This window comes from Schistocerca gregaria, chromosome 3, assembly GCF_023897955.1.
Source record: "Schistocerca gregaria isolate iqSchGreg1 chromosome 3, iqSchGreg1.2, whole genome shotgun sequence".
Classification (NCBI taxonomy): Eukaryota; Metazoa; Arthropoda; class Insecta; order Orthoptera; family Acrididae; genus Schistocerca; species Schistocerca gregaria.
The window spans coordinates 27,244,417-27,254,921 of NC_064922.1; the positions used below are offsets into that span (position 1 = coordinate 27,244,417).

Genomic DNA, 10,505 nt, shown 5'->3' on the forward strand with positions numbered 1-10,505 from the left:
AGTGAAAACGGAGCAATTTGTGACGGCTCTTTCAATTTAAGACGTTAAAAACAGACGGAATTTGCATTTGTAATACCAGAGCATCGAAACTACTTAGAACTTTTGTGTATATGAACGTGTCCGCGCCTTTGTACTCTGCTCCCTTCACCGCTACAAACCAACCAACCATCGTGTCCGTGCGCATCAGAGTCGCAAAGAATGGGGAATAGCGCAGTTTGGTCGTGCATGGGGCGTAGCTCAGTTGGTAGAGCATTCGCTTCGCATGTGAAATGTGCGGGGTTCAAGCCGCGGCGCCTCCATTTTTTGTGGTCAGTGCATGGTAAGTGTTGGTCGCGGCGAACCTAAAGGCACGCAAGGTGTTGCAAAGCCAGCGTCACAGACTGATATGATGTATACTGACGTAAGGAGAGCAAGATGTAAGTGTGGGGACCGGCTGTTATCGAGGTGTCATCGAGTGCAGATCTGTCTTAGGTATCACGGCTTAACCTCATTGAAGTCTAGAGGGTGGACAACACGTTCGTCTTACTCAGAGCGGTGTCCGAACTCTATTTTCAACGTTATACGTGCCACTCTCATTGTGGCCAACTACGATTCGATACAGAATGCACGAAACCTGAAAGACACCCTAACGGATACATAGAGAGTAGTGTTTGCCTGCTGAATAATGGGAGTGCAAGGGTCTGTGTCGTTTATATTGCTGTATGTAGCACCATTAGTCTTCGGGAGGGTGGGCGTAGCTCAGATGGTAGAGCGCTCGCTTAGAATGCGAGAGGTACTGGGATCAATACGCAGTGCCTCCAGAATTTTTAACACACCTACATGCGCACCTTGCCATGCAAGTGGAATAATTCTCAGCCTGCAGATGTGTCTAGGAAGATACAAGCGAATGATTAGCATCCACATTTGGCAAGCGTGCTGTTATTAGTGCGCGGGAAGCACCCTCCTCCCACGCCTACACTTTATTTAAAAACAGTACAAGTGTTCGAGTAATATTCTCAAGCCTATGTCGGAAAGATCTGCCTTGCGCCGAGTTCACGTTAATCTCACTGCACATTCCTATTCTTTGCGTGCAGTCGGCTGCTACTGGTGTTGCTAGTTGCGACTGTTGATAACAGATGCCGTAGCAATCAATTCATGGAGTGAGTTGTATGTTTTGCGATAGTCTGTCTCTGACTAGCAAGCACAGGTGACATAGGTGCGAACACAGGAAGCTTGCACACCCTCGCTGCCTGTAGACACCGAGCAGCCACACTAGGAGGGCGGCCTAAGCCATAGGCGAAATGTGCTCATTCGCTTTGGCGCGACGTCGAACTATAAATAATGCTGTCACTAGCGTGAGCATTGCGTTATCTCGTGGAAAGTCGGAAAACTCGGCTGCGTGGGTGAGTGCCAAGTTTGGGGAGCGTTTTGTAGTATGCGCAGTGCAATGGAGACGCGGAAACTTGTTGTGGCCTAGTGTTTTGCAGTTGGACGACAAGATTGGTACACAGTGGTAAAGAGCGAGGCACTGAGTTGGCATGAATAATGGAGTGCACAATGGGGCTCAAGATGTGTTTGTTACCTCAGGTGCTGTATGATTGTCGACAAGGAGTGAAAACGGAGCAATTTGTGACGGCTCTTTCAATTTAAGACGTTAAAAACAGACGGAATTTGCATTTGTAATACCAGAGCATCGAAACTACTTGGAACTTTTGTGTATATGAACGTGTCCGCGCCTTTGTACTCTGCTCCCTTCACCGCTACAAACCAACCAACCATCGTGTCCGTGCGCATCAGAGTATCAAAGAATAGGGATTCTCGCAGTTTGGTCGTGCATGTGGCGTAGCTCAGTTGGTAGAGCGTTCGCTTCGCATGTAAAAGGTGCAGGGTTCAAGCCGCGGCGCCTCCATTTTTTGTGGTCAGTGCATTGTAAGTGTTGGTCGCGGCGAACCTAAAGGCACGCAAGATGTTGCAAAGCCAGCGTCACAGACTGATATGATGTATACTGACGTAAGGAGAGCAAGATGTAAGTGTGGGGACCGGCTGTTATCGAGGTGTCATCGAGGGCAGATCTGTCTTAGGTATCACGGCTTAACCTCATTGAAGTCTAGAGGGTGGACAACACGTTCGTCTTACTCAGAGCGGTGTCCGAACTCTATTTTCAACGTTATACGTGCCACTTTCATTGTGGCCAACTACGATTCGATACAGAATGCACGAAACCTGAAAGACACCCTAACGGATACATAGAGAGTAGTGTTTGTCTGCTGAATAATGGGAGTGCAAGGGTCTGTGTCGTCTATATTGCTGAATGTATCACCATTAGTCTTCGGGGAGGCGGGCGTAGCTCAGATGGTAGAGCGCTCGCTTTGAATGCGAGAGGTACTGGGATCAATACCCAGTGCCTACAGAATTTTTAACACACCTACATGCGCACCTTGCCATGCAAGTGGAATAATTCTCAGCCTGCAGATGTGTCTAGGAAGATACAAGCGAATGATTAGCATCCACAATTGGCAAGCGTGCTGTTATTAGTGCGCGGGAAGCACCCTCCTCCCACGCCTACACTTTATTTAGAAACAGTACAAGTGTTCCCGTAAGATTCCCAAGCCTATGTCGGAAAGATCTGCCTTGCGCCGAGTTCACGTAAATCCCACAGCACATTCCTATTCTTTGCGTGCAGTCGGCTGCTACTGGTGTTGCTAGTTGTGACTGTTGATAACAGATGCCGTAGCAATCAATTCATGGAGTGAGTTGTATGTTTTGCGATAGTCTGTCTCTGACAAGCAAGCACAGGTGACATAGGTGCGAACACAGGAAGCTAGCAGACCGTCGCTGCCTGCAGACACCGAGCAGCCACACTAGGAGGGCGGCCTAAGCCGTAGGTGAAATGTGCTCATTCGCTTTGGCGCGACGTCGACCTATAAATAATGCTGTCACTAGCGTGAGCGTTGCGTGAGCGTCGTGGAAAGTCGGCTGCGTGGGTGAGTGCCAAGTTTGGGGAGCGTTTTGTAGTATGCGCAGTGCAATGGAGGCGCGGAAACTTGTTGTGGCCTAGTGTTTTGTAGTTGGACGACAAGATTGGTACACAGTGGTAAAGAGCGAGGCACTGAGTTGGCATGAATAATGGAGTGCACAATGGGGCTCGAGATGTGTTTGTTACCTCAGGTGCTGTATGATTGTCGACAAGGAGTGAAAACGGAGCCATTTGTGACGGCTCTTTCAATTTAAGACGTTAAAAACAGACGGAATTTGCATTTGTAATACCAGAGCATCGAAACTACTTGGAACTTTTGTGTATATGAACGTGTCCGCGCCTTTGTACTCTGCTCCCTTCACCGCTACAAACCAACCAACCATCGTGTCCGTGAGCATCAGAGTCGCAAAGAATGGGGAATCTCGCAGTTTGGTCGTGCACGTGGCGTAGCTCAGTTGGTAGAGCGTTCGCTTCGCATGTGAAATGTGCGGGGTTCAAGCCGCGGCGCCTCCATTTTTTGTGGTCAGTGCATTGTAAGTGTTGGTCGCGGCGAACCTAAAGGCACGCAAGATGTTGCAAAGCCAGCGTCACAGACTGGTATGATGTATACTGACGTAAGGAGAGCAAGATGTAAGTGTGGGGACCGGCTGTTATCGAGGTGTCATCGAGGGCAGATCTGTCTTAGGTATCACGGCTTAACCTCATTGAAGTCTAGAGGGTGGACAACACGTTCGTCTTACTCAGAGCGGTGTCCGAACTCTATTTTCAACGTTATACGTGCCACTTTCATTGTGGCCAACTACGATTCGATACAGAATGCACGAAACCTGAAAGACACCCTAACGGATACATAGAGAGTAGTGTTTGTCTGCTGAATAATGGGAGTGCAAGGGTCTGTGTCGTCTATATTGCTGAATGTATCACCATTAGTCTTCGGGGGGGCGGGCGTAGCTCAGATGGTAGAGCGCTCGCTTAGAATGCGAGAGGTACTGGGATCAATACCCAGTGCCTCCAGAATTTTTAACACACCTACATGCGCACCTTGCCATGTAAGTGGAATAATTCTCAGCCTGCAGATGTGTCTAGGAAGATACAAGCGAATGATTAGCATCCACAATTGGCAAGCGTGCTGTTATTAGTGCGCGGGAAGCACCCTCCTCCCACGCCTACACTTTATTTAGAAACAGTACAAGTGTTCCCGTAAGATTCCCAAGCCTATGTCGGAAAGATCTGCCTTGCGCCGAGTTCACGTAAATCCCACAGCACATTCCTATTCTTTGCGTGCAGTCGGCTGCTACTGGTGTTGCTAGTTGTGACTGTTGATAACAGATGCCGTAGCAATCAATTCATGGAGTGAGTTGTATGTTTTGCGATAGTCTGTCTCTGACAAGCAAGCACAGGTGACATAGGTGCGAACACAGGAAGCTAGCAGACCGTCGCTGCCTGCAGACACCGAGCAGCCACACTAGGAGGGCGGCCTAAGCCGTAGGTGAAATGTGCTCATTCGCTTTGGCGCGACGTCGACCTATAAATAATGCTGTCACTAGCGTGAGCGTTGCGTGAGCGTCGTGGAAAGTCGGCTGCGTGGGTGAGTGCCAAGTTTGGGGAGCGTTTTGTAGTATGCGCAGTGCAATGGAGGCGCGGAAACTTGTTGTGGCCTAGTGTTTTGTAGTTGGACGACAAGATTGGTACACAGTGGTAAAGAGCGAGGCACTGAGTTGGCATGAATAATGGAGTGCACAATGGGGCTCGAGATGTGTTTGTTACCTCAGGTGCTGTATGATTGTCGACAAGGAGTGAAAACGGAGCCATTTGTGACGGCTCTTTCAATTTAAGACGTTAAAAACAGACGGAATTTGCATTTGTAATACCAGAGCATCGAAACTACTTGGAACTTTTGTGTATATGAACGTGTCCGCGCCTTTGTACTCTGCTCCCTTCACCGCTACAAACCAACCAACCATCGTGTCCGTGAGCATCAGAGTCGCAAAGAATGGGGAAACTCGCAGTTTGGTCGTGCACGTGGCGTAGCTCAGTTGGTAGAGCGTTCGCTTCGCATGTGAAATGTGCGGGGTTCAAGCCGCGGCGCCTCCATTTTTTGTGGTCAGTGCATTGTAAGTGTTGGTCGCGGCGAACCTAAAGGCACGCAAGATGTTGCAAAGCCAGCGTCACAGACTGGTATGATGTATACTGACGTAAGGAGAGCAAGATGTAAGTGTGGGGACCGGCTGTTATCGAGGTGTCATCGAGGGCAGATCTGTCTTAGGTATCACGGCTTAACCTCATTGAAGTCTAGAGGGTGGACAACACGTTCGTCTTACTCAGAGCGGTGTCCGAACTCTATTTTCAACGTTATACGTGCCACTTTCATTGTGGCCAACTACGATTCGATACAGAATGCACGAAACCTGAAAGACACCCTAACGGATACATAGAGAGTAGTGTTTGTCTGCTGAATAATGGGAGTGCAAGGGTCTGTGTCGTCTATATTGCTGAATGTATCACCATTAGTCTTCGGGGGGGCGGGCGTAGCTCAGATGGTAGAGCGCTCGCTTAGAATGCGAGAGGTACTGGGATCAATACCCAGTGCCTCCAGAATTTTTAACACACCTACATGCGCACCTTGCCATGTAAGTGGAATAATTCTCAGCCTGCAGATGTGTCTAGGAAGATACAAGCGAATGATTAGCATCCACAATTGGCAAGCGTGCTGTTATTAGTGCGCGGGAAGCACCCTCCTCCCACGCCTACACTTTATTTAGAAACAGTACAAGTGTTCCCGTAAGATTCTCAAGCCTATGTCGGAAAGATCTGCCTTGCGCCGAGTTCACGTAAATCCCACAGCACATTCCTATTCTTTGCGTGCAGTCGGCTGCTACTGGTGTTGCTAGTTGTGACTGTTGATAACAGATGCCGTAGCAATCAATTCATGGAGTGAGTTGTATGTTTCGCGCTAGTCTGTCTCTGACAAGCAAGCACAGGTGACATAGGTGCGAACACAGGAAGCTAGCAGACCGTCGCTGCCTGCAGACACCGAGCAGCCACACTAGGAGGGCGGCCTAAGCCGTAGGCGAAATGTGCTCATTCGCTTTGGCGCGACGTCGAACTATAAATAATGCTGTCACTAGCGTGAGCGTCGTGGAAAGTCGGAAAAGTCGGCTGCGTGGGTGAGTGCCAAGTTTGGGGAGCGTTTTGTAGTATGCGCAGTGCAATGGAGGCGCGGAAACTTGTTGTGGCATAGTGTTTTGTAGTTGGACGACAAGATTGGTACACAGTGGTAAAGAGCGAGGCACTGAGTTGGCATGAATAATGGAGTGCACAATGGGGCTCGAGATGTGTTTGTTACCTCAGGTGCTGTATGATTGTCGACAAGGAGTGAAAACGGAGCAATTTGTGACTGCTCTTTCAATTTAAGACGTTAAAAACAGACGGAATTTGCATTTGTAATACCAGAGCATCGAAACTACTTGGAACTTTTGTGTATATTAACGTGTCCGCGCCTTTGTACTCTGCTCCCTTCACCGCTACAAACCAACCAACCATCGTGTCCGTGAGCATCAGAGTCGCAAAGAATGGGGAATCTCGCAGTTTGGTCGTGCATGTGGCGTAGCTCAGTTGGTAGAGCGTTCGCTTCGCATGCGAAATGTGCGGGGTTCAAGCGGCGGCGCCTCTATTTTTTGTGGTCAGTGCATTGTAAGTGTTGGTCGCGGCGAACCTAAAGGCACGCAAGATGTTGCAAAGCCAGCGTCACAGACTGATATGATGTATACTGACGTAAGGAGAGCAAGATGTAAGTGTGGGGACCGGCTGTTATCGAGGTGTCATCGAGTGCAGATCTGTCTTAGGTATCACGGCTTAACCTCATTGAAGTCTAGAGGGTGGACAACACGTTCGTCTTACTCAGAGCGGTGTCCGAACTCTATTTTCAACGTTATACGTGCCACTTTCATTGTGGCCAACTACGATTCGATACAGAATGCACGAAACCTGAAAGACACCCTAACGGATACATAGAGAGTAGTGTTTGTCTGCTGAATAATGGGAGTGCAAGGGTCTGTGTCGTCTATATTGCTGAATGTATCACCATTAGTCTTCGGGGGGGCGGGCGTAGCTCAGATGGTAGAGCGCTCGCTTAGAATGCGAGAGGTACTGGGATCAATACCCAGTACCTCCAGAATTTTTAACACACCTACATGCGCACCTTGGCATGCAAGTGGAATAATTCTCAGCCTGCAGATGTGTCTAGGAAGATACAAGCGAATGATTAGCATCCACAATTGGCAAGCGTGCTGTTATTAGTGCGCGGGAAGCACCCTCCTCCCACGCCTACACTTTATTTAGAAACAGTAAAAGTGTTCCCGTAAGATTCTCAAGCCTATGTCGGAAAGATCTGCCTTGCGCCGAGTTCACGTAAATCCCACAGCACATTCCTATTCTTTGCGTGCAGTCGGCTGCTACTGGTGTTGCTAGTTGTGACTGTTGATAACAGATGCCGTAGCAATCAATTCATGGAGTGAGTTGTATGTTTTGCGATAGTCTGTCTCTGACAAGCAAGCACAGGTGACATAGGTGCGAACACAGGAAGCTAGCAGACCGTCGCTGCCTGCAGACACCGAGCAGCCACACTAGGAGGGCGGCCTAAGCCGTAGGCGAAATGTGCTCATTCGCTTTGGCGCGACGTCGAACTATAAATAATGCTGTCACTAGCGTGAGCGTCGTGGAAAGTCGAAAAAGTCGGCTGCGTGGGTGAGTGCCAAGTTTGGGGAGCGTTTTGTAGTATGCGCAGTGCAATGGAGACGCGGAAACTTGTTGTGGCCTAGTGTTTTGCAGTTGGACGACAAGATTGGTACACAGTGGTAAAGAGCGAGGCACTGAGTTGGCATGAATAATGGAGTGCACAATGGGGCTCGAGATGTGTTTGTTACCTCAGGTGCTGTATTATTGTCGACAAGGAGTGAAAACGGAGCAATTTGTGACGGCTCTTTCAATTTAAGACGTTAAAAACAGACGGATTTTGCATTTGTAATACCAGAGCATCGAAACTACTTGGAACTTTTGTGTATATGAACGGGTCCGCGCCTTTGTACTCTGCTCCCTTCACCGCTACAAACCAACCAACCATCGTGTCCGTGCGCATCAGAGTCGCAAAGAATGGGGATTCTCGCTGTTTGGTCATGCATGTGGCGTAGCTCAGTTGGTAGAGCGTTCGCTTCGAATGTGAAAGGTGCAGGGTTCAAGCCGCGGCGCCTCCATTTTTTGTGGTCAGTGCATTGTAAGTGTTGGTCGCGGCGAACCTAAAGGCACGCAAGATGTTGCAAAGCCAGCGTCACAGACTGATATGATGTATACTGACGTAAGGAGAGCAAGATGTAAGTGTGGGGACCGGCTGTTATCGAGGTGTCATCGCGTGCAGATCTGTCTTAGGTATCACGGCTTAACCTCATTGAAGTCTAGAGGGTGGACAACACGTTCGTCTTACTCAGACGGTGTCCGAACTCTATTTTCAACGTTATACGTGCCACTTTCATTGTGGCCAACTACGATTCGATACAGAATGCACGAAACCTGAAAGACACCCTAACGGATACATAGAGAGTAGTGTTTGTCTGCTGAATAATGGGAGTGCAAGGGTCTGTATCGTCTATATTGCTGTATGTAGCACCATTAGTCTTCGGGGGTGCGGGCGTAGCTCAGATGGTAGAGCGCTCGCTTAGAATGCGAGAGGTACTGGGATCAATACCCAGTGCTTCCAGAACTTTTAACACACCTACATGCTCACCTTGCCATGCAAGTGGAATAATTCTCAGCTTGCAGATGTGTCTAGGAAGATACAAGCGAATGATTAGCATCCACAATTGGCAAGCGTGCTGTTATTAGTGCGCGGGAAGCACCCTCCTCCCACGCCTACACTTTATTTAGAAACAGTACAAGTGTTCCCGTAAGATTCTCAAGCCTATGTCGGAAAGATCTGCCTTGCGCCGAGTTCACGTAAATCCCACTGCACATTCCTATTCTTTGCGTGCAGTCGGCTGCTACTGGTGTTGCTAGTTGTGACTGCTGATAACAGATGCCGTAGCAATCAATTCATGGAGTGAGTTGTATGTTTTGCGATAGTCTGTCTCTGACAAGCAAGCACAGGTGACATAGGTGCGAACACAGGGAGCTAGCAGACCGTCGCTGCCTGCAGACACCGAGCAGCCACACTAGGAGGTCGGCCTAAGCCGTAGGCGAAATGTGCTCATTCGCTTTGGCGCGACGTCGAACTATAAATAATGCTGTCACTAGCGTGAGCGTCGTGGAAAGTCGAAAAAGTCGGCTGCGTGGGTGAGTGCCAAGTTTGGGGAGCGTTTTGTAGTATGCGCAGTGCAATGGAGACGCGGAAACTTGTTGTGGCCTAGTGTTTTGCAGTTGGACGACAAGATTGGTACACAGTGGTAAAGAGCGAGGCACTGAGTTGGCATGAATAATGGAGTGCACAATGGGGCTCGAGATGTGTTTGTTACCTCAGGTGCTGTATTATTGTCGACAAGGAGTGAAAACGGAGCAATTTGTGACGGCTCTTTCAATTTAAGACGTTAAAAACAGACGGATTTTGCATTTGTAATACCAGAGCATCGAAACTACTTGGAACTTTTGTGTATATGAACGGGTCCGCGCCTTTGTACTCTGCTCCCTTCACCGCTACAAACCAACCAACCATCGTGTCCGTGCGCATCAGAGTCGCAAAGAATGGGGATTCTCGCTGTTTGGTCATGCATGTGGCGTAGCTCAGTTGGTAGAGCGTTCGCTTCGAATGTGAAAGGTGCAGGGTTCAAGCCGCGGCGCCTCCATTTTTTGTGGTCAGTGCATTGTAAGTGTTGGTCGCGGCGAACCTAAAGGCACGCAAGATGTTGCAAAGCCAGCGTCACAGACTGATATGATGTATACTGACGTAAGGAGAGCAAGATGTAAGTGTGGGGACCGGCTGTTATCGAGGTGTCCTCGCGTGCAGATCTGTCTTAGGTATCACGGCTTAACCTCATTGAAGTCTAGAGGGTGGACAACACGTTCGTCTTACTCAGACGGTGTCCGAACTCTATTTTCAACGTTATACGTGCCACTTTCATTGTGGCCAACTACGATTCGATACAGAATGCACGAAACCTGAAAGACACCCTAACGGATACATAGAGAGTAGTGTTTGTCTGCTGAATAATGGGAGTGCAAGGGTCTGTATCGTCTATATTGCTGTATGTAGCACCATTAGTCTTCGGGGGGGCGGGCGTAGCTCAGATGGTAGAGCGCTCGCTTAGAATGCGAGAGGTACTGGGATCAATACCCAGTGCTTCCAGAACTTTTAACACACCTACATGCGCACCTTGCCATGCAAGTGGAATAATTCTCAGCTTGCAGATGTGTCTAGGAAGATACAAGCGAATGATTAGCATCCACAATTGGCAAGCGTGCTGTTATTAGTGCGCGGGAAGCACCCTCCTCCCACGCCTACACTTTATTTAGAAACAGTACAAGTGTTCCCGTAAGATTCTCAAGCCTATGTCGGAAAGATCTG

The 10,505-nt window shown here is 48.9% G+C and overlaps 1 non-coding gene across 1 annotated transcript; it reads left to right on the plus strand.

The window, feature by feature from the left end:
• The first annotated feature begins 2,316 nt into the window (after positions 1–2,316).
• On the plus strand, positions 2,317–2,389 carry Trnas-uga (transfer RNA serine (anticodon UGA)). The gene has a single exon. It is a non-coding gene; the product is annotated as a tRNA-Ser (tRNA).
• The last annotated feature ends 8,116 nt before the right edge of the window (positions 2,390–10,505 follow it).